The sequence below is a fragment of the Myodes glareolus genome, chromosome 23 (assembly GCF_982192425.1).
Source record: "Myodes glareolus chromosome 23, mMyoGla1.1, whole genome shotgun sequence".
NCBI lineage: Eukaryota > Metazoa > Chordata > Mammalia > Rodentia > Cricetidae > Myodes > Myodes glareolus.
This window is the reverse complement of record NC_142048.1, coordinates 50,948,992-50,974,070: the sequence shown is the minus strand read 5'-3', so window position 1 is coordinate 50,974,070 and position 25,079 is coordinate 50,948,992. Positions and strand designations below refer to the sequence as shown.

The 25,079-nt window shown below is 41.7% G+C and overlaps 1 long non-coding RNA gene across 1 annotated transcript in view; it reads right to left on the bottom strand.

The window, feature by feature from the left end:
* LOC146890542 (uncharacterized) overlaps nucleotides 1-12,464 on the bottom strand; it is a 106,451-nt gene extending 93,987 nt beyond the window's left edge. The window contains exon 1 of the long non-coding RNA XR_014998686.2: nucleotides 11,971-12,464. This is a non-coding gene — a long non-coding RNA (uncharacterized LOC146890542). The remainder of the gene's footprint in view (nucleotides 1-11,970) is intronic.
* Between the last annotated feature and the right edge of the window lie 12,615 nt (nucleotides 12,465-25,079).

The following is a 25,079-nucleotide window of genomic DNA, read 5'->3' as shown; positions in this document are numbered from 1 at the left end:
CATCCATGCAAAACATCCCAACTGGCCTGACTTATCTGGAAAGTGATCAGAGTGGGCAGATCAAATAACACTCCAAGTTCCAGGAAAAGAAATGAAAAATTAGTCCCAGCCAAACACATGCTGGAAAAGTTTTCAACTTCAAGGATATGGGAGGGAGGGTGTAGCTAAGAACTATCAGAGAAAACTATTACCTACAAAGGAAGGAAAGGCGGACTTCTCTCAAGCCTTACACATAAGACAAGGAAAGTACATCTAAAGAGACAGATGGGGAATGAGTGTGATCCCAGAGTTTTCCACACAGCCCAGTGATCTTTTATACATGAAAAAAAAAGGAACACATTTCCTCAGGTACAAAGACAGACTGCAGAAAATTTTCACACATGCAATCTGCAAAACTGACTTGACTATAAATGTAAATTCGGAATGGGAGACTCGTGAAATTCATTAACTGGTTCATCTTTATGTTCTCGGAAACTCTGACAAGCCAGTGTTCCTACAGGTAAAGCATCCACGGATGAGTGCACAGCACAGTGTCACCTTCAACAGGGGGAAGCTGAGAGTCTCAATTCTAAAATGTGGATGATGCCACTCTGGGGGTGAAGCTGTCAGTCATTTGGAATCCAGAATGGTTGATCAATGAGAAGCTGACATCCGTGACTAGCAGATGGAATATGGAGAGGAGTGAAGTGTATGGTCAGTACACACAGTTGTTAGTCTTGCGGAGTATGGGGTGTGGGGTTCTGTGACATGGCAGTGTGGTTATACATAAAAATTACACACACACACACACGTGATATATATACATATATATATGTATATATATCAAAGACTTAGAACATTCTCACCATGAAGAAAGGGTAAAAATTCAGGGGTGTGTGTGATAATCACCATAATCACCAATCAGTGTATCCATGAGCTAAGCACCAACTCCATTAACTCCATTGCATCCCTTGACTGTTGTACATACATATCAATCAGAAACAGTCTTTCAAAAGTTTTAGTGCTCTAATGAGAAGTTGTCAGGGCTATGAGGGAAGCATGGTGTTTAGGATAAAAGAACAATGTAAAAATGACCGTATGCCAAGTATTATGTAAGAAACGCCTGCAGGTAAAAGAGATTGGAAGAAACATTCGATCAGTAGGATGAAAGGAACTTTTCAGCCCATTCTTCCCTTAGCTTTTATGTTTATGTATTTTCCTCATGTACGGATTTTATAACATAAAAAAGAATTAAAATGTGGACACAATAATGCAGAACCAGAAAGAAAGAGAGGCAGGCAGAGGCAGAGACACACGGAGAGAATGTTCACAAGTAACACTTGCATAAATAACAGCAGGTTATGACTCCGAACTAATAGGACAGAATGGTGAGCAAGAGTAACACTGAAGAATATATTTAAAAACTTGAGTTCTAGAATCTAAACCAGGATCATATTTCCAGCAAAAATTGGCAAACATGAACCAGTGTGAAGATAAATAATGACAAAATTCTTCAATTCAAAGAATAAAGGAATCTTGTGATCTTTGAAACACATACCGGATGAGGAACCGAAGCTGTGTTTCCAAAGCAAATACGAACTTGATAATCTCCTTTGCTTAAAAGAACAAGTTTGTGACCCAAGGATGGCAGCATCTGAGCCAAGAACTGCTGTCATCTGTAAGTGAGCACAACCCTGAAGGAGCCAAGACTCCTGAACGAGGCTTTATCTGTGCAAGTCAATGGAGGCGATGCCCACCATGTGAGCTGGAGAGCATGCAGACAGGAGAAAAAACATGAATAACTGTGCGTGGAAAGATTGCAGGGTGCTTTATTTGCAGTGATGAATAAGTCCAATTACCTAATTTGGAGAAGTGAAAATATCATGAATGTGGGTGGTCTACACCTCATAGAAACTAAAAGTAAATACAGCTAAGTGAGGAAGGTAGCTAATGAGTGTAATTAACTGTATCGCTGATGAAACAAGCAGGATTTTTTTTTAATATAGGGAAATATCTCATTTCAAGTCTACCAATTAAATGAGTGCTAAACACAGACGTAGTCTGAGGGGGTAAACGGGGAACAGAATAGCTAAGGCTCAGAATTCTACAGGAAAGCTGCAAAACAAAGAGCCCAGATGGAGATCCCCCAGGTGGAAAACTGCGGAGACAAAGAGATGATAGTCTTCATGATGAATGGGAAGAAAAGCCTTGCGTCTATCGTAGCTGTTTTTCACATCACTGTGTCCAAATTCCCGACAGAAACAACTTCAGGGAGTAGACGTCTACTCTGACTCACAGGGTCTGAGACATGTCAGTCTAGCCTGGTGGGGGGCACAGCAGCAGGGGCAGTTCACAACATGATGGCTGGCACAAGGAGCTTGGGTCTATCGTTTATTGACACAGTATAGACAGGAGGAAAGGAGATGCAGGCTAGAACTAGGGATACTTAGAAGCTTCCACGCCCCTCTTTCAGTGTTCTGTTTCCATGTATCCTACAGACTCCGCACCTCCCATACAGCATTATAAGCTGGAGGTGCATTTAAAAACATTAACCTTTAGGAACATTTCAAATTCAAACTATAGTTACATCCAATATGGCCTCTAAGAACTGAATATGTTTTGCATGTCCCATACCTTGGAACATTCTTAGATTGCCAGGAATAACACAGAGATCGCTGAAAGCCGCTGCCCGGAATGCTCATACCTGAGGGACTAAGTGAGTGAGTTAGAAGCCAAACTCTGAGAAACTAGACCTAAAGTAGATTGCGCTCATAGCTGCTCTTTCAGAAGCTTTGGGCTGTGTGCTGTAGAAGTCAAAGATTTAATGTGTATCCTGTCGTGATTGGTTTATACTGTCAATCTGACATGACGTTTAATAACCTGGGAAGGGTCTCAGTTAGGGATGGGTTATCTAGATCAATTTGGCCGGTGGTCATATCTGTTAAGGTTTGTCTTGACTGCGTTTCCTTCATTGATTTGCTGCCCACTGTGGGCGGCACCATTCCTCAAGCAGGAGAGCTGGGCTGCGTAGTATAGAGAGCGGACTGAGCACGTGTAAATATGCACACACCACTGCTGTCTGCTCTTGACCATGGTGTGACATGAGCAGCTGGCACAAGCCGCTGCTATTGGGGCTTCCCTGGCCGTGAAGGACTGCACCCTGGAGTCATTGGTGAGGTGAGCTAAACTAAGCCCGTTGTCCTCTAAGCCACTTTGTGTTAGGATACAGAGATGGAACTACATGGTGTATCTTACTTTAACAAGTCCTACAGTTCTCAATAAGTAGCTATTGAACCAGTACCTGAGAGCCACACTCTGGTCTCCACATCTGGCACACATCCTCATGGTTCCCTACTGTTATTTGAACTTCAGGACCCTGAAGGAAGCCAGTGGTTTCTAGTTATTTTCCAAATCTGAGGGGATATTTCCAAGAGTTTTGTCTAGGGTGGTGTGACTGTCATTTAATAATTTATTGTTTATGAGTGTTCTAAATGTACTGCAGTTCCAGTCACATGGGAAAAGTCTAGGTGTAAATCCCAGCCTTGACTGTGATGCGCCCTTTGAGGATATCTCTGTTCCAAGTCTGCTGCTGGATAGATGGCTGAGGGCTTTTGCCTTAGGGAATTTGAGCCTCACTTTGAGTGACAACAGATGGGAAAATTGACACCAGCTCACCAGTGTTGAGAAAATGTTTCCTTTGTATTATTTCATGTTTCCTTTTAATCAACACAAAGATTATCTTAAAAAGAAAAATAAATTTTCCTGGACAGACCACTCACAAATGGGTTCTGTGATCTCATAATAAATGCAATTAAATCATAAACACCTATCTCACATTCTGAGGGCTGTTAAATAGTTTTATAAGAAAAAACAAAAGGAAGGAAAAGAAGGAAGGAAGGAAGGAGAAATAAAAAAAAGAAAGGAGGAGGGAAGAGGAAAAGAGGAGAGGAGAGGAGAGGAGAGGAGAGGAGAGGAGAGGAGAGGAGAGGAGAGGAGAGGAGAGGAGAGGAGAGGAGGAGAAAGGAAGGGAGGGAGGGAGGAAGAAGCTCTTTCAGGGTAAGAGGGCAAATTAGTGCTGAAATTGCGAAAGTCAGTCCACCCTGACAGCGGCATGTGGAGATGAGGGAGGCAGGTTTCCCTTCTGATTCCAGGGCGTCTCAGTAAAACGTGAACATGGAAACACACACTGAATCCTTTCTCTCCATGGTACCAGACCCCATGGCCAGGCATGATGCTGACTGAGCACAGGGCTGCAGTTTGCATCACCGTCTGGGTCACTCTCTACTGTCCACTTCCCCTGTGTATTTCTGGCCTGAGAAGCCATGGCAGAAAGAAAACTCCAGACAGGGGAGGTGTCTTTTCCCACCCGGAAGTCAAGCATACGTTGGAGCGATACTGTAAGATGGAGTTCTGTTCAGTGATGGCCAGAACTCATATTCCATGACGATGCAAATCTCCCGCCACGAAGGTTTGACAGGCTTACAGAAGATCGTGGCAATCAGTCATTTATCTGAATTTGTACATTCTTCCTTTTGTGTCACTGAAAACACTTGGGTCTTAATATTGTTTTAAGAGAGTAGAGGGCTGGGCTCTGCTGTAGTCTGAGGACGCCGACTTAACATTTGTGGAATTCACCAGGACGCCACTAGGCTCCTTTCTTACACTGTGTGAAACTTTGTGGTTTTAATTTCGTTTCTTAAGTAGTTCTCGATAAAACTTTATGCTCAACCCCCATATATCAGTCCTACCACCCTGCACACAGATGGGGTGTAAGCTCAACACAGCTTCATTTATGTCATGATCCTCAGGGATCCCAGTGTCCCCATATTGATTGATTAACTTGGAGTTTTAATGTTGCCAACTCAGGGTGAGTTTCTTTGTTATGTTTTGTTTTTGGAACAGCCTCTCACCAGGCTGAAGTTGGCAATGCTCTCACCTCTACCTCCTGAGTGTCAGGATGGCAGGTGTTCGTCAGCCAACATTTATGGGTTTTCCAGATTAATGGATGGTGATAATCCCTTGAGTTTTAAACAAATAGTATGTAAATGTTATGTTAATACACCATCAAATAATCCATGCAGAAAGGCACACAAAGAAACAACATTTTCAGGCAGTGGAGATTGCTCAGTGGTCAACACCTGAGGCATGGCACCATTCTATAAGCCAAGAGGATGCAGGAGCCACTTGTAATCCCAAAGCTAGAGGGGCAGTCGGAGGTCTCAGAGGCAAACTGACCAGCTAGATGGGCCATCTGGTGAGGTCTAGGTGAGTCTTACTTCAGTAAATATGCTGGAGGGAGATTAGGGAAGCTTGCCAGTGTCAATTTAAAGCCTCCATATGCACACACGCACGCACGCACGCACGCATGCACGTTCGTGCACACACACAAACACACACACACGTGAATATATACATGCACACACACATATACATACACATGTGTGTATGCATGCACACACACACACACACACAGACAAAAATAAAAAGTTCTCCATGTACTGCTCCTCATTCTAACAGTGTGTCTCAGGGAAAGGAGAACCTGCTACCTACCATTTTGATGTTAATTCTTCTATATGTTCTTTGCATGTCGATACATAAGAAAACAGTTCCAGTCCCTACAAGTGCAGGTGTGTGTGTGTGTGTGTGTGTGTTCAATTTTCTCTCAGGGTAGAAAACTAGGCTGTTTGAGGCTGCATTCTTTCTACTTCATTACCCAACAGACAGCCTTGAGCTACTTCCTGTGTGACTCATCTTACCTATTTTTCATCTTAGCCTCTCTGAACCGCTTCTGCAGTTCCAGTCGTCAGACCATTTTGAGCCCTGGCATTGCCACATCCATTTTCCTTATTTTTAATGTTAAGGAATTCCTTCTAATTTTGTCCTCTGGTCAGTGGTCCTTGTTAACAAATAGTGATTTGTTCTTCATCTTCAAGTGATGTATTAAGAAAACACAAGAAAAATTAACTTTCAAACACTTGGAAATATAAAAACACCAGAAATGTCAAGGCAAAAATTGCAACATAGGCAAGGTCATAAAATCAGTTGAGAGTGAGGAAAAAAAAATAGCCACTGGAGAGAGGATGGCCAAATAGAAAGAAAAATACAGAAGCAGAGGCTATATTTGAATGGAAGAGACAAAAGAAAATATACAGGCATTGAATCCACAGTAGTCCAAACAGAATACTAACACATTTCCTTACAACCCTAAAGGAATGGCAGGTACCAAAAAACTATAAACAGCATAGGAGAGAGTTGCCAGGAGGAATTCTCAGACGCTGCAAATGCCCTGCAGCTGTGGCTGTCAGGCTTCCATGCCTTGCCTTGACCCCACCCCTACCTGGACCCCATGTTCATGCCTGCTTAATCTCACATTTGTTCTCACCCTCACTGCACCCTCACTCTTCGTCTCTGACTGGCCTTCACCCCCTCTCTCTGCAAGGAAATCAGAACACACACTAAGACAAAAAGCCTGCATTCTGTATCCCTGGGGCATCAGAATGACACAGTATTCCTCCAAGCTTCAGAAACTCGAAACTCCCACCCAAGGAGTGTCTCTGGCCCTTTGGAAGGGCCATCTTCTGAGTATCAATCACTGTCAACTTCGGATGCCAGCGCCCACTAACCTGCCATTTGGAGTCAGTTGCTTCATTCTCCTGCTCATGAATTTTTATCAGCCCAGGGGCACTTCTCTGGAGGTGGTCAGAAACCATGTGACACATTGGGTAGGTAGTAAGTGAGGCCCTGTTCCATTCCACATTCTATTTGAATCTTCTGATTTATCCTGACACAGAGCCTAAAGAACAACCTAAGCCCTCCATAGTCTATGCAGAGAACATCCTTCACAGTCTATGCAACAAGGAGCATCCTCCATAGTCTGTGCAGTGAGCATCCTCCAGCTCTGATTGGATGAGACAGAGCTACTCAGAGCCCACTCCTCCCAAGTGAAGAAGGCATCCAAAGTCACCTGTCTGGAGGAGAAAAGAGGACCCTGGGCAGTCTGATGGCCTGTCACAGCAGCCTACCCTCCTAGTGCTGCATAGGGTGCCCAGACCTTTGGGGAGGCTGAAAAAGGGTGAAGAAAATCCTGTTTCTACTCAAGACATTAAAAGACATGAGTGGTGGAGCCTCATGTTCTTCCCAGAACTATCCACTCCCACTGTGAGTTGGTGTGTTATTCCAGCGCTGATTTAGACTCCAGGGCCAAGGGACACTGTTGTGACTCATGTGCTAGGGTGTTCCACACTACATGGCTAGCATAGGAGGCCATGTCAGGTAAAATCAATTGGGCTGTAGTGAGGTGACAAGCACCCCTACATTTAAGTGGCTTCAAAGAACAAGTTCTCCCTCTTGGGTCTATTGAGGACTCCCACATCAATTCTCTGTTGTAAGACCCTGCACTTTTCAGTGGACATCCACACCCGATTCAGGCGCGCGCTTTCCTGAACTCGGGCCCACGAGAATGGACGATTGTCCTGAGGGTTAAAAGAGACACACACAAAAGAGACCTTCGCTCATTTACCAGAGTAAATGGCAACTTTATTAAACTCAAGTCGGGTATATATACCAGTGGGCTAGAGGGATCGAAAATGCAAGGCCTCCTCCCATCCAGGAGCAGGAGGAGAAGATTAAAATCTCCCGGTGCCTCAGGCAGGATCAGCTGGGGGAGGCAGGCTATGGGCCCACTGCTAAAACCTTGAATACAAGTGGAATCACCATAACAAAGAGAACCAGGTTCTTGCTAAGTTATCCCCTCAAGCCAGTGCTAGAGCAGAATCTCCAGGGAGCCGGAGGTCACACGGCCCTGTGAATCACCAGGAGAAGGGAAAAAACCTTGGTAGCTACACTCTGTTACTATGGAAACTAGGTTGGAAGACCCTTGGAGTCACCCAGAGTGCTTCTAACCCGGAAGCCACAGAGAAGCTAAAGTCATTAGCTGGGAAAACATGAGGACATCACAACGGGGTACAGGAGCAAAGGAGTACTCACAACCATCTCTTCAATGGTGAGAGCCGCTTCATTCACACCCCCTCTCTGCCTGGCCAAACTGTGTCTTCTGTGTTTCCTGCTCTACTTCTCCCCCACAGCCCTCACTGTAAACCTCGCTAAAGGCAGCGAGGAGCAACCGTTCCGCAGGCTGAATGCTATACTGTGTTAAAGTTAGCCCGCCAGGTTTGGATTCAGTGTCTCTCAAGATTTCAGGACATGGCGGGGGGTGGGGGGAGAAAGGGATCCAGATTCTTTCTCCAGGATGTGGCATGAATTGACTTCTAGCCTAATTTTCAGCAGGGTCCTTGCTGCTGTCTGAAGCTCTGTGAACATCGTCATTACTGGCTTTGTTTCTATCTGAATCCTGGAAACACTGAAGGATCAGGTCAGAACACCCCCTGCTACTGCAGCCATGCCTCATGGGGCACCTAAGCGGCAACATCTCAGATAACAATGTCAAAGCTACCCCTGTGCATGGCGACACAATAGGTTCCAAATTAAACTCAGCTGTACTACAAGATTCCCTTTTGAAATCTGAAATAACTAGCCCTACCTTTCAGAGTTCTTGAGAATCATGCACTCGGTAGACTGACGGCATACACTGGGTATCCAATAAATGCTCATTTCCATATCTCTTCTAGCTCGCGGTCAGGGTCACCGATGCCTTAACCTTGGTGTTATCTGAGACTAATCTCTCCCTTGGACTTGTGCAAAAGATCTCACAGCTAAGCTGCTTTGCCCAGTGTGCTGGCTGCAGGAAGCAGGGTGTGAGCGATGCCTTGTTAGTGGATAAACTAATCCAAACCTTGGCGAGTGAGAGGCAGGTCTCTCCAAACAGACTCAGGATGGAAAGTCGGAGGCACACAGGCCAAAGTATGGATGGCTTTCTACACGGTCCTTTGCCAGCTTCGACACAGCTCTCAGAGGCAGGTTTCTTTCCCGGGGACACTGAGAAATCGTATGAAAATGAACTAAAGGGAGCCTTTGCTCTGCCTGGGTGTCTCAGCATTTGTTTGCTGCCTGTTCCGATAAGGAAATGTGCAGAGCTGTGTGGATGCTGTTGGCCAGAGGCCAGGGAACACTATAGAAGCTTGGAATGCAGCCCAGAAACAACATCCAAGGGATGAGCCTAGGCAAAGGACAAACTTAGCACCTGCTGAAGGACCAAGAACTGTCATTCGGGGATCTTAGGGGGGCTTGAGGATGTGTGGAAGGACTTCTGAAGATGAACACTGTTCTGAATTCCAAGTCAGAGTCTACATACATGAATCTCGGCAGGGAGGAGTCTGTCTCTCATCAGGGTCTCAAAGTGATCCAGGGAGGCCAAAAGATTCCGGAGCTCTGGGAAAGTGGATGCAGGGAGCTTTCTTTGCATGTCAGACTTATGAAATTTATCACATGGCTTAGCAAAACTAACCCTTGGCCCTTTAAAATAATCCAGCTGCTAGATCCACCAGCTTCTATTTAAATGTTGCCCATAATTGCTCCTGCCAGTTTAGCCTTATGTCAGACAAAGCTGTCTTTTCTGTTATTTCTCCCTCTGCTGTTCCTGATCTTTCTGTGCATGTATACACATGTTCACATGTTCCATGTATGCACATGTATGTACTGCTGTGAATGCACATATGTAATGGTGCATGAGAAAGCAGGAGATCACTATCAACTGTCTTACTCAGTCATGCTCCACTTTACTTTTGGAGACAGGGTTCTCTTAATGAGCCTGGGGTTCGCCAATTTAGCTCCAACCCTTGGTCAGCAAGTTGCTGTTGTATTGACTAACACATGGGAGACAACCCTGCATTGCTCCCTGATTCCATACAAAAGAAGCAAAGGACTGAGGGTGGCTATTTCCTAGCACTTCAGAGTTTGCGGACAAGTCTAGGAAGATTATTATAGTCTACAAATGTCACAGTGATAAAAGCTTAAATTCTGAATACACAAAACACCATCTTATATCAACCAGAGATTCCTAAGGATTGCATCAAATAAAGAAAGGAATGAATGCACTGGTCTAAAATTCCACTTTGGAATCTAGGGTTCTACTAAGTAAGAATATATTCAGTATCTATTCTTGTAAATCTAGCTGTGGTTTGTTGAATATTCAACACATTTCAGATACTACCATAAGAACTTTATCTAATGATTTACTTAATTGCAACAATTGTGATGGATATGCTCATTTTTATAATTTACAACACCGAAGAAGAGAGGTTGAATAACTGTTTCAAGACATGACCACTGCAGAGCAAGGTGATATGTCACTTGGAGAGCCAGAGATTTCACCGCATTTGGGTTCTCGGCTTCATTTATTATTCTGTTAGACTTTCTCTGCTCTTCCTCTCTGTAGCTCAGTAATTGCTGCTTTTATGGTTTTTTTTTTTATAAAATTTCAACTGTTTTTCATGAATGTATCAATGAGCTGTTAATTCACTCTCCAAATGGAATGGAATAAGAAGAGTTTGAAATGCCCATGTGTGTGCTCTTGGTTGAATTCTAAAGCTCCGGAGACAAGGCTAAGATGACACCATCTAATCCCCACAGCAAAGTCCCTCGACAAGCCCTTTTTCTCCCACATTTCTGAACTCTTACACTCTGCTCTGTATCACTGAGATGTAAAATTGCTGGCATATTTTTTGGCAATGATAAACTGCTCCTTCCAGAATTATCCAAGTTACCTTGTATAACTTGTTTTAATAATAAGCCCTAGTGTTACTCCACAATTATAGATCAAATTATAGACATTTTAAAAGCAAGTAAAAATTGTTTCAAATATAATAGACAAATCGCACTTCTTGGTATCAAAAAGGAAAGACAAATCTTTCATTGAAAGTAAGCAATCAACTAATAAAGACATGAAATTAACCCAACCCTTTAAGACACATAATTGAGAATAAAAATAAATCTTAAAACAAATATTTTAGTGTTCATACAATAGGTCTGTAAGAAAGACTGGAACATAGATTAAAAAAAGTGTCAAGTTTTGAAAACAAATTTCTTTCCCAGCACTCAGGAGGCAGAGACAGGTGGATCTCTGTGAGTTCAAGGCCAGCTTAGTCTACAGAGTGAGTTCCAGGATAGGCTCCAAAGCTACACAGAGAAACCTTGTCTCAAAAACACAAACAGAAAAAATTCTTGACAGCTGCTAATCAAAATAGAATCACTCCCAGCGATGCACAGTGTTTGCCTTTTCTCCAAACCTGTAACACAAAAGGTTCTCAAAAGCACGTTCTGATGAGCTGTTCCAAAGCTGGAGAGAAATGAGCACAGGATTTTCCCGTTGGCAGCAGGAAGCAGAAGGCTAGCCCACTGCACTGTCCAGCTCACATGGGAGCTGAGTTTTAATGCTGATAAGGCAAAACTCCCAAGAAGCCAAGGGAGTTCCCTGGACAAAAACTTGGGGATCTTAAAGAGGTCTTGACAGATGCAGGAGCAGAGGAACTGGCATCCTGCGGGGAAAATGACCTCCTGAAGACATTGGGACAATAATGGAGGTAGAGTTGGGACATAAATTTTCTGTGTCCTGCGTGGGGAATTGCCAGCCAGTGAAGAGCAAAGCACAGTGAAGGCAAGAGCTGGGTCAGTCCCCAGAGCTGCACCCTTGCCTCCCTAGCCTCCTACACCTCATCAGGGCTGGGAAGGCTTAGATGAAGTCCATTTGATTTCAAAAAAAATGAGCTTCTCACCTAAGCTCAGGAAGTCGAGGGTAAGGCAATTAAAACCAACTGGGCTTGTCTCTGTGTTCCACTGCCAGGCAGAGGGTGGTACCCGCCAGAGCATCTTCTCTTCTAATAATTAGCTCCCATGAGACCCACAAGCGAACAGACAAACTCTCGCCGTCATCTACCTCTGCGGAGATACTCCCCACAGCTCTCACGAAGGGTTCCACACTAGTATAAAACCGGGTCCCTGCAACTGATCATTGTCCCCAGTCGGCAGACTTCCTCATCCGTACAAAGCTCACTGTGCAGCTGTTTAGTTCAAAGACAAAATCTGAACACACCATACCTGTGATGGACTTGGGGGAGGCCGTGGAAAGGGCAGAACTTCCCTCAGTAGCCACAGAAGTAGCGCAACCAATTAATATTTCAGCTGCAGAGAGGTGCTGATACAATCTGGAGCAGTAACAACTCCGTGCAGTGAAGGTTTAGGGAAACAGATTTGCCTTTTACTTCCAGGTTTGGTGATAATGATTCCGATCAGGGCTGGCCAACTGGCAGCCCTGTTGAATCTCTTCCCTTTGCCTGCGCCAGAGAAAGCTCCCACATTCCAGATGAGACTTGGAAGTCCAAAGCACATACTGAATCTTTAGGAGCTTAGGCTGGTCTTCTCCGGTGAGCTCAAAGAGATTACTAAAATTATTCTCAAGGGAGAAATTAGCCTTCTGAGGAGAAAAAGTTGGAGGCAAATTACATTCCATGCAAACGCCAGGCAGCATGTGAGAGTGGGAATTATTTCACAGCTAGGAGCAGATTGCCATGGAGAAAGGACTTCAACATCAATACTCTGCTTTCAGGTGGCTATGGAGGGAAAGTATGGTGTATCTGAAGGACTCTCTAGCACCTTGGCAGGCAGAACACCCTACTCTCCTACCCAAGGCTGAGTGTACACACGAGACCTTATCTTCATTTATTTTTAAATCCATCAGTTGGCTAAAATAGCAAGTGAAGAGATGGCATTTCTGGAAGGTCTCTGGTCCAGAATGAACTCTCCCAGCTCTGGCCTGCTTCTTTTTAGCTTTTACATAGTTCCCTGACATGTGAATCTACTTCTTTCTTAATAAGGGAACTAGCTCATGATAAGAAGGTAAGAGCTGGGTTAGCCAAAATGAAGGGAGTATAAAGAAGTCTTAGAAAAAGTACACTAGATTGTAGCAAACTAAAAAAGAATTTTTAAAGTAGTTTGGATAAAAGTAGCTCCATGAGTAGACAATGCTTCTCCCCAAAGATGCAAATTATTAAATCTCAGTAACAGGGACCAGACACCTCCCTGTGAATTATTGGTCAGAGAGATCCCCCAACCCCCAACCACCCTTCAAAACAACGCAGGCTCTTGGAATTGTTCTTGGTTGTCACCAACTAGAGGGTGAGACCCATTGGCTCTGGAAATGGGACACTGAAAGAAATTTGGAAGGTTATAGGACTTGAAGCCATGGAGATTTGATGGATGAAGTGACGGACAAAGTGTATCCTTGCAGGAGGGTTAGGTGGGTTTAGAGCCTTGCCCCACTTCCAGTTCTCGCTCTCTGCAACATTGATGTGGAAGGAGTTGTGATCTCTCAGGTTCCTGCTCCTTCTGCCATACTCCCTACCACGGTGGAGTCTTCTTTCTCAGAACAAGAAGCCAAACAGACTCTTCAATAAGTCACTTCTGGCTATGATGGTTTATCACAGCAGCAGAAACATACCTAATATGACCTTGGGAAATAATTGATGTAGAATAATGTTCACTCCAGTTCTGTTGTAGTGTTGGAACACTGGAGCCAATTTAAATAGATTCCGGTAGAGGCAACCAGAAAATGGGAAATATCTCACAGTGGAATATTGTATAACCATTATAAACAACTCTGGAATGATATTAAAGTCATATTGATAAATGAGAAAAAGAAAACATGCCAGGACATCTCCAAAGAGACTAAGAAGAAACTTCCAATTTGAATTGTCAATTAAATAGAGATAAGTAAACAGAAAATTATTTGCATTCATTGTGGGACTTTTTCTAGGTTTCCTGTCTTGTACACATACTTAAAACATAAAATAAAGAATTAAAGTTCATGAGGGCAACTTATTGCAGAAGGTATATCCAAATGGTAATGATATTTTAGAAGCTATGGCGTCATTGATTCTATATATATTAGGAAATAGAGTCATCAAAAACTCAATCCAACATCAATGAAAGCTGCCACACGTGTCTCACAGGGATCTCCTAAGCAGCCATCAATGAGGGAACAGATGAAGAAAATGTGACGCACACACATACAAAGGAATATTATTACATCATAGGAGACACTGTGAATTATTTTCATATACAATGATCTACTTTGCCAATCTCCTCTGACATATGTTACACCATATGCATTCGTGCAAGCTGTCTCAAAATATTTTAAGAACAAAAGTCTGTATAATGTAACTATAGGAAACCCGTGACTGTATGAAGAAATGTGGAACATTTCTGCTTTTGAGCTGAGCAACCGCACTGTATGCAAATGGCACCTCTTCCTTATCCACTTTTCTGTAGATAAGGTTGGCAATTGCAATGCAATGGGAATATCGATGTCGATATCTCTTGGAACCCACATAATTTCATTGGACAGGGTGTGAAGTGCTTCAAACAGTCACAGTGAGACAAAGACTATGGTCCGCTCTCTAAAATCCAATGTTGCTGGAATAGAGTAGAATGGTCATTGCCAGGTATCCAGGGAGGGAAGAGTGAATCTGCTTTTCAACAGAGAGAAAGGGTCCATCCATTACACACAACACACACCTCAAAGCTCTTCTGTATAACACAACTCCTCCCATGGCAAATACTATGGTGTGCACTTAAAATGTGCTTGCAAAGTATAATCCATGCTAAGAAACTTAAGATAATTAAAAGAAATAGACACCACGAGTAACTGGGTTTCACAACCTAACGCATAATCGCACACATGCATACATACACACACACAAACACAGAAAAAGAAATGTACCTGAATGTCCATCCACAAAACATGTCATTTTAATAAACACATACTAAAAGATCATTATAGTTCATTAACCTAGAATGTTCATGTGATGCTAAAATTTATATAACATCTGAATTATGTAACTACAGATTTTCTTCAACAGTAATGCTAATTCTTAAGAAGATTAAATAAAAGTATTGTCAAGCTCTCAGAATTGGCAGTCATTTCATGTGTCCAAATCACTAGAACATATGAAAATGTCTTTAAGCATAAGAGAGACTGTGTAAATACCTGGTGTTCATATAGTTATTATGCATTGCTTATCTATGAGAAACTGTCAAGGAATTATTCCTCTTGGAATATGAAAAGCCTGATTTTTAAAATTTGTGATTTTGTTCTTGGTCACAAAAAAAAAAATGTATCAAGCTAAGTGGCTGACTCAATGGCTTGAGTTCGCACTCTCCTGGCTGCAGGCTCTAACACTCGCCTCCAATTTCAAGTGACTCCTCTCTTAAGACACAGTAAAACAATAGTGTTTCCTCTTAAACAAATGGAAAAATATCTCATAAGAAGGACAACTAAATATTGATGATCTTGGGATGTTAAACCTGGTGCGATTTATGTATCTCCAGTAAGAACTAATAGAAGATGACTGGTAATAAACACTTAACACTGACACCTTCATCTCAGATTACCTCATGATTATGACTAAATAATCAAGATTACTGAATAACTGCAAAATAAATAAATACCACACCCTATCATGTACAGCTTAGAGCTATAGATTAATATGAGGAGACTCCATTCTGAGACTGAGGCAATTTATACTTCTTAAAAGATGGGCATAAAATGACATGCTATTAAATATGATTGAAAATGATAAGCATGATTTCAATTTTTCAAATTCTATTGAAAATAAGAGGAGACAGGGCTTCACTATATCAACTGCACTTTTAAATTCCTTATCTCATTCATTCTCTTAAAAAAAATCTCATGAACGGCATCATTACTTCAGCTTCAGAGATTCAAAAACCCCAAGAAGGTTAATTTAAAAAAAGACACATGTAATAGAGGGATAGGCTTCAAAAAAGCTTTGGGATATAGAGACATGAAAATGAAATGTGCAGAAAGATTTTGTGTATTTTCCAACAGGATAAAAGAACTAGAAGCATAAAAATTGCTGAGTGCCAGGACAAGGCAGTAAAATCATTGTACTAGGGACTTGAGCAGAAGGAAGTTATTTTTCCAAACTAACTCACAATCTCTTGGGACTTCTGAGGATCTTGTTGGCACTGAGATCTGAAAAATACAAAAGAAAAGTTTGCTTCTGTTGTAACCATGTAAGAAAGATGAAGGCATGATAAAAGGAAGTGGACATTCGAATTAAAGCACAGAGAATACCAGCAGGATGGCTCAGCCACTCAACAAGTTTGTGACGGACTCTTTTGTAGTTTTCCCGCTAACATCTGAGAAGTGAGCTTTTGCTTTTAACGTTCTGGAGAAGCTCAACCATGTTTGTCGAAACACGGGGCAATGCAGCCTGCCCAAATGGTGTGAGAACAAAGATGAGAAAACTCATAAAAAAAAATCAATATTTACACAAAACAACTTGGGAAGACACACAACATGCTTTCTAAACAAGAACCACAGCATCTAAGCTGCCGGAACTTTATGATGTATTTAAGGACGGTTTAATCAGTAGCTTGCAACTGGTACATTTTTAAAATATTGTTGACTCAGTACAGCGCTTATCCAGAAACACCAAAACAATGAATAAATCTACTATATCATGGAATAATTGCTTGAATCTGATAATTTGTAGACATTAAAGTAACTTTAACTGTAGTGGGTCTCAATTGCAGAACCATCAATTCAGACTCAGGGTTCTTCTGCAATGGACAAAAGTCCTTTAACCTAACATCATGAGGTTGAGGAGACAGCCTAGTTAGTAAAGTTCTTGCCACATGAGCATAATACCTGAGTTCAAATCCTAGCACCCACATAAAAAAAAGTCGGGCTTGGTAGTACACTTATAATCCCAGCTCTGTGGGGAAGGGTGGAGACAGGTGTGTGTGTAGGGTGCTTGTGGCCAATCTAGCCTAATCAGTGAGCTTCCGGTCAAATGAGAAATCTTATTGTCTCAAACCATAAGGTAGATAGCAATTGAGAAAGACACTTAATGTTGACCTCTGGCCACACACACTTACTTAAGGGGCAAAAGGGAGACTGACATACAAAAAAACCTTATTTTTTTTTAAATTTTAAAAGCAACATCACAAATACCTAATCCATTAGTGGCCCAAGACATGATGGTGGTAGTGTTCTGGAAAAAACATCAAGGAATAAGAAAATCAAAATAACTGGAATGAAAAATTCTTCAGAGGACTAAAAGTCAGGTTTCAGGTAGAGCAAAGAACCAATGAATATGGAGATAACTGAGACTGGCTGGTCTTCGGACTAGAGCCACAGGATGTAAGGCAGAAGTTCTCTGAGAACTATGGAGCAGGTATTACCAGGCATACTAACTAGTTCTTGACTGCACCTCCAGAGGAATGCAAAACACGAAGGGAACAAAATAAATGCTTCACCAACTATTGCCTAGATGCTTGCAAAAAACAGCATACACAAACATTTACCTACACATACAAATATTGAAGATATCTAGATCCAACTGTGTTGGAAAACAAAGGCAAAGAAGACTTTGGGAAAGAGAGGTGGGGAGGGGGACTCACCATGCACAAGAGATCCTCAAAGGATCCACAGCCTTTCTTATCAGAATGTGGTGTTATGACATAGTCTAGAACTTGGAAACAAAAAAAAAACTAGTTACAAGAGTTCTATACCTAGCAAAACTAACCTTCAGAGATGAAGAAAATGCACATTTCTAAATTTTAGGAGAATTTCTAGAAACTGAGAGATGGTTCAGTAGTTAAGAGCAATTTGGGCTCTTCCAGAGACTTGTTTTAATTCCCAGTACCCATATCATATCTCAGAACCATTTGAAACTTAAGCTCCAGCGTATTTGGCACCCTCTTATGTCCTTTATTCTGGGCAGTTAAAAATTCTCAAACAGGGACTGGCAAGATATAACAGCATTTCCCAAACCTAATCACTAAGTTTGATTTCCAGGACTTACATGGTAGAAGGATAGAACCAGCTCCTGCAAATTGTCTTCTGGCCTCCACATGTATGATATGTGCATGCAAGCAAGTGTGTACACATACATACAATAAATATAATTTTAAAATTATTTTAATTTCCTCATTGAATACTTGATATATGATTACACATGATAAAAATCTACCTCTTCCATATGCCCTGTTTACAAGTCCCATTTCTAATTATTAATGTGTATATAAAACAACTTTGTTTATATAAAACATGCATATAAAACAACTTTCTGAAAACAAAACTGCTAATGGATTAGCCATGCTTGTGACCATGGACATGAACTTCGCACAGTTGGTCACCAATGAATCACAACATGAGTACTGTAAATGCAATTTGATTCTGCATGTCATGGTTAGCACACACCGGAAGCTCACATGCTGATTGTTCCACTGTGGTGATGTCCACCGCTATGAAAGCATGGCATGTGTGCAGACATTGAGAGGCCTTTCAAAGAATGTAAGCACCATGCAGGTGGATTTGTGGAACCAGACCTGGTAAAGGTTTGCAACGACAACTCTACTAACCATGTACCTTTCCAGTGAGCGTGCAGTGAGCATGCAGTAAGAAGGCAGCGAGCTGGCAGTGAGCAGGCAGTGAGAAGACAGTGAGCAGGCAGTGAGCAGGCAGTGAGCTGGCAGTGAGCAGGCAGTGAGCAGACAGTGAGCTGGCAGTAAGCTGGCAGTGAGTAGGCAGTGAACAGGCAGTGAGCTGGCAGTGAGCAGGCAGTGAGCAGGCAGTGAGCTGGCAGTGAGCAGGCAGTGAGCTGGCAGTGAACTGGCAGTGAGCTGGCAGTGAGCAGGCAGTGAGCAGGCAGTGAGCTGGCAGTGAGCAGGCAGTGAGCAGGCAGTGAGCAGGCAGTGAGCTGGCAGTGAGCAGGCAGTGAGCTGGCAGTGAGCAGGCAGTGAGCTGGCAGTGAGCTGGCAGTGAGCAGGCAGTGAGCTGGCAGTAAGCAGGCAGTGAGCTGGCAGTGAGCAGGCAGTGAGCTGGCAGTGAGGGTCTAACCAATGAAGGCAAGAGAAGGAGACTCCAAGCACAGTTGCCTCTGTGTCTAATATCTAAAAAACAGTTCCTAACCAGACATAGACAGGCTTCTCTGAAAGAGGCTAAGAAACATATGGAGAGAATAAAAGGCCCCATGAGTCTCCAAATGCCAAAGGAAGCCCCTCATCTCCACAATGAGTGCATACCATCAGAAGTGATTAACAGTGAAATAATCCCCCTGAAGAGTTAAATACATGAGGGTAAAGGAAAGTATAAATATGGTTTCCTGCCTAACACATTTGTGTTCTCTGACACAAAAACAGAGCTATGTAAAACAGTCCTCGCCGTGTGAGGCTCGTGAGTACTGAATGAATTAAGATGTAAAATATATGGTACATATGACAGCAGCACAATGGGAGGAAGGAAATGGAGCTGACTGCAGAAACGTTTTCTGCTCATATTTAAATGGAGCTGGAAATAATATAATAGAGATTGTTATAAACTAATTGGATAACTACAAATCCAAGAAAAACTATTAAGGGTCTTACTCAAGAAAGAATATAACCTAGAAAGGACAAGAAAATTGAAATCGCGCATTAAATATTTATGTAACACAAAGGATCGCAGCAGTGGAGAATATAATATAGATTAAAAAAGACTTAAGTGACGCAGGCCACAAAGCCAAAAGAGGCAGATGCCAATTATGCTGTATCATTAATCATATAACTATGAATGGATTAAACAAAAGACAGAAATTGTAAAACTCATGCATAAATATGTAACTCAGCTAGATGCTTTGCATAAGAGGCACAGTTTAGATTTAAAGATGGAAGTTGTTTAGAAAGTGAAAAGCTCAAAATTACACATATGGAAGCTAGGAAGATACAAAAATGCCTGCCATGCAAGCGTATGTAAAGAGTCAAGTGTGGCAGGGGACTTGACAGCACCAGGGAGGAAGAAGCAGCAGTATCCCAGAGGTCACTGGCCAGACAGTGGAGCCAATCAGCGAGCGTTAGTTTTAATGACAGACTTCATCTCAAAAGCAGACGGAGAGAGAAGAGAGGAAAACATGCGATACTAACTGCTGTCATCCACACACAAGTGTAGGCATTATATATATGTACACATGTTATACATAAGCATGACATACACACATGCAAAATTACACAAAATCAATAACCATAAATCAATTGCATGGATGCACTACCCCCAATAGCATTAATAATAAATAAAGGAATATGAGTGTTGCTTTATTAAGATATGCCAGTCAATTCATCAAAAAGTCAAGATAAATCAAATTATAAACATACATGTAACAATAACTAAATAACGAAAAAGCTCTTAAATTCATGACTGATCAACAGGAGCAATAAGCTATTTCAATGGGAGACTTTACATTTCTTCAAATGGCAACCAGATGAGTGGGTTATCCGGCCAGAAAAGTGGATGAAGTCGGGCTCTTGCCACTCAACATAGATGAATTACTTGAAACAGAACAAAAAATTAAATATAAGAACAAAAGTTACAAAATAGGATAAAATGAAAGCACATATATCTGATAACCTTGAATTGGATAATGGCCTCTTAAATTAGACACTAAAAGCACAAAAACTGAAAGAAAAACATAGATAATTGAACATCAAATTTAAAAGCTCTTAAGAGCCTATAATCAAGATGGTTAAAAATAGAATAAGAACATTCGGAGAAAATGTTGGGAAATTCTATCTCCAAAAAGGACTTCTATGTGTGATTTACCAAGGAACTATTTGTGTATATGTGTGTAGATACATACATACATACCACATAAATTATGCATATACATAGATGATACATTTTTATCATTATACATATATGATTTAAAGGTATTTGTTCAAGCATATATTTCAAATTTTTCACAGCTCAATCACAAGAAATTGATTCTAATTAGATGATTCTTCCAGTAAGAAATACCAATGAGACAAGCAAGAAAACATGTAGAACATCACTACTCATTCCAAAATGGAAATAGTGAGGGCAGTGACCTTTCGTCTCATACCCACTCTGATGAGTTCTAGGAACAGGAGCTGCACTTAACCAGAGGGATGGAGTGTAGAGAAGATAGAAGTCTCCCACACCACGACCCGGAGAGTGGAGGCTTAGCGCTCTTTTGGTAATCAATTTGACAATTACTCCTGGAAAACTGCCATATTACCTAGCAATTCCACTCCTAGATACAGAAAACAAAGAACCATAGTTTTATGTATGCAAATAAGCTCAAGCACAAATGTCCACAGGAAAAAAAATTCACAGTAGCAAATATATAGAAATAACCCATCAAGTGGCAAACCTGTAAAATGACTAGCCATAAATGAAACACTACTCAACTGTAAACAAGAACTTTTATAACATGGTGAACATTTAAAACCCTGTGACTGTATGAAATAATGTGAGTGGGAAGGTTTTGTATTGCATGAGTTCATTTATGTAAATACTTAAGATAGAAAAGTGACATGTGCCACTAACAATCACACAGCCTTGCTGGAGCCGGGCCAGGCCAGCGTGTACAGTGATTGCCAGCGAGTACCAGGTTTGTTCTTAAGACAAAGCCTGCACACGGAAATCAAGACAGGGGTGATGACAGAAAGCTCTGTATCACAGCCACAGAGCATCAGCTGTACTCACACAGAGGTGCAATTAATATTTGTGAATTAAAATTGCATTTAAAAAGATTTTAAGTCAGGCGGTGGTGGTGCACGCCTTTAATTCCAGCACTCAGGAGGCAGAGGTAGGCAGATCTTTGTGAGTTCGAGGTCAGCTTGTTCTATAAGAACTAGCTCCAGGACAGTCTCCAAAGCTACAGAGAAACCCTGTCTTGAAAAACCAGAAAACAAAAAAAAAAGAAAGAAAGAAAAGGAAGAAAGGTTTTAAAATGTAGCATCGATTCTCGAAGTGGCTTGATTTTATAAAATGTGAATTGTATTGGAATTAAAATCAGTTTCATTTGGCTTTCTCATGCTGACTGAGACCTCACCAGAATTTACAAAACATGGAGATAAAAGAACAGGCCTGTTGAGTAGCAGAGTAATAAGTGTTTGCAAATAAAAAAAATTTGTCTAAGCTTAAAACTTAATATTAACTGAGGGGAGAAAGTCAAGAAACCTGTAAAACTGGACGTGATTACATGAAGGTATAGAGAGGTGTTGAAATCATGGGAATACACTCTAATGTTTAAACATGCTACTCCCTATGAATTGTAGTTCAAAACATTGAAGGACACATTTACAACAAGACTTACTGCATATTCATGTACACACACACACACACACACACACACACACACACACACAACCTCCAGAGTTACAATCAATGGTCATTTTTCTTAATTAAGGCAGAATGGCCCTTCCAGGAAGTATGAGCTCAGAGTAAAGGCTTCCTTACAGGTTGCTATGCAATGCATAGGGTACAGTGAGGGCTACCAAGGAAAGCAGTGTTTGTGCTGACCCCCTTTGGGACACAATTCAGCAGGAAGCCATGTTGTTCCCCTACTGAGGTAACCTGGGAGAAAAGCAAGCATCTCTTACTTTTCCTCCATAACTTGGCTCTACCTGACCTTCTGGCCCTGACTTCACCCACTGGGGCACACAGAGAAGTCTCTCCTTGACACATGGCAGCAGCCCTTCTGAAATTTGTCCTGCACCCTTTGAAGACACCAAAGGCCTCCTCAGCCATGCAGTCAACACTGTATTCCCAACCAGAGTCAGTCGTGGAATTTTATTTACTTCTGTGTAACCTCACCTTGTTCAGCTCAACTCTGATGTTTCTCATGTGTGCATCTGGGATTCTAACTCTGTTGATGTTTCTCCCTTGCGATGCCACATCTTCAATGGTCTGGAAACTGTAGGACCTACCAAACCGATGCTGCTTGAAGCAGACATCGGGGGTATTGCTGGCTGGAATACAGAACTGGTGTGCAGAGTCCTAGGAGGCTCTCTGGTCAACTCAGGACTTCGAAACACCCCTTGTAGATATATAGATTAAAGCAAGGATGCTTACAATGTCTCTGTCCAGACACAGAAGCACCCATCCTGAGAAATGGCACTAGCTTCAGGCCGCAGTACTGAGTGCTGTTCTACAGTGTCTACTGTTGTGAGGGTCCTGGGTAAGGAGTGGAAGGAAACACAAAGGAACCTTCCAGAAAGACAGGGAAGTTTCCCCTTACAACCTGAGCAATGCATGATGGGCCTATGTCATGGCTGCGGTCATGTCTGTACCTGCATGTGTACGTGTGCATATGTGTGTAATTCAGAGCTATAATCTTAATAGTCATACATATTTTACATGAAAGTGGAATTTCGATGTAAAATTAAGAAACAGAGGGTCCCTTTCATTCATGTATTTCTAAAGTCTTCAGATTTCTTTCTGATCCTCTGCAAGGTTCTAACCTGAGTACAGTCTTAAGTGACAAACCAATAGGTTTGTCCTAACTAATAGGTTTGATTCCTTTCATTTTTGATTTTCTTCCAGATCCCGACAAATATCTCCATACCGCTTCACTTCACAGTCTGAGACATCACTCTTCGTCCTGTATTTTCATTTTTCAACAACTTGAATTAAAAGTCCATTTTTCTTATGAAGCTTTCGTTAGAGTTTCCCTAAGTAAAAATCAGTAAGGAGTCTACGATGCCCATACCTGCTTCAGGTGACAAAATCTCGACTCTCACTTTCTCTGAAGACTTCATGCAGAGATGCTGGATCCCTGGAGTCTGTGCTTGGAGGACCAGAGAGGGTCATCCCGAAACAACAGTGGAGAAAGTAGCAAGTTGATGGGGTATAGAGAAACTACGGCTATCACATAGTAACGAGCCTCTATAGTGCAAACATGCTACTTTAAACAAATACTGAGTTGCATTCCCAAAGCAAGAATGAAATGGTTCCTAACGTTCCTTCCACAAACAACCAAAGACGCCATTGTCAGGTTGAATAAAGCACAAAACTTATGCTGGTTGACTAGCACTCTCTCTTAAGACTTCATGGAAACTTAAATAACCTACAGAAATATTTTTTCAGTCTGATTCAAATAATTAACTAAGCATTAATTCTTAGTTCATAATTCAAGACATAAATTCTTCCCAAGTCTCCTAAAATTATGACTCAAAGGTAACACCTCTTACTACACCTAATGCCACAAAAATCCATAAGCCATTAACTGTAGCCATATTATATAAAAATCAATATGAACGTCCTGTTCTTCCCTCTGTTGGAAGTGTAGGAGGGAAGGCTGCCTGCTCCATGGCATCCGTGGCTCCGTCTGATTTCTTCTGCAGGTGCCGGTCACACCCAGCTATCTCAGGACAATCAGGAGGCAGTTGGCAAGTCCAAGAGTTGTTTGGCTCCCTGGCCACCAGGCTCTTCCTTAGCAGTCCAGCCCAGCCCTGTGCAGTCCTGTTCCAGAGCTCTGTGCACGGTTCCTGCAGTCTTAGGAAGAAACACCTGCGTTCTGTGAGTCTTCTCTACTACCTCAGTGACAGGCTGGGTGATACTGCCCAGCTTGGATGTCCTCCCTACTGGAGATGGCACACACCTCGTTTTCCCTTTTTCTGAAGCCCCAAATTGATCAAGAGGGGATCTGAAAGAAGAAGGCTGCTCTCCCCCTCGTTGCTTAATGGGTATATCCTTCCAGGTGGTAGATTTTCATGTCTGTATTAAAGTTCACCCACATCCTTTGATGTTGTCTTTGTCTCTAATTCTTCCCTCTAAAAAACAGAAATCCACACACACCCCTTGCTGCCTTGCTGCTCCTACTTATTAAATAACTAAAGGTTTGCACTTCTAGTTGGGATGCACAGCTCTCATTGACATTCGGTTATCATTACCTGATTAAATATGTATGTGTGGAAATGAAAAGCAAGATGTCACTGCTTATATGTGTGACTAAACCCTTGGAGCTTTGGGGGTTTCTGTTTGTGGTTTGATTCTGTCGTTGAATTCAAGATCACATTTTAAATATTTTATACATATAATATATATAATAATGATTATAATATATAATAGTATATGTCACATCTCATATATTATACATTACATATACTATGTTATAATATGATTATAATTAAATAATATAATTATACATAATTATGTTATAATTGCATATATTACAATAAAATATATATATAATCATTTAGGTTTAGTAGAAAAATTGTCTTTGAAGATGCCATGTGTTCTGAAATTGCTGTTCATATCATAATCATCTGTGCTTTCAATAATTAATATAACAATATGATTAAGATGGAAGTTCTAACTCTCTTACTAACTGTGTGATCTT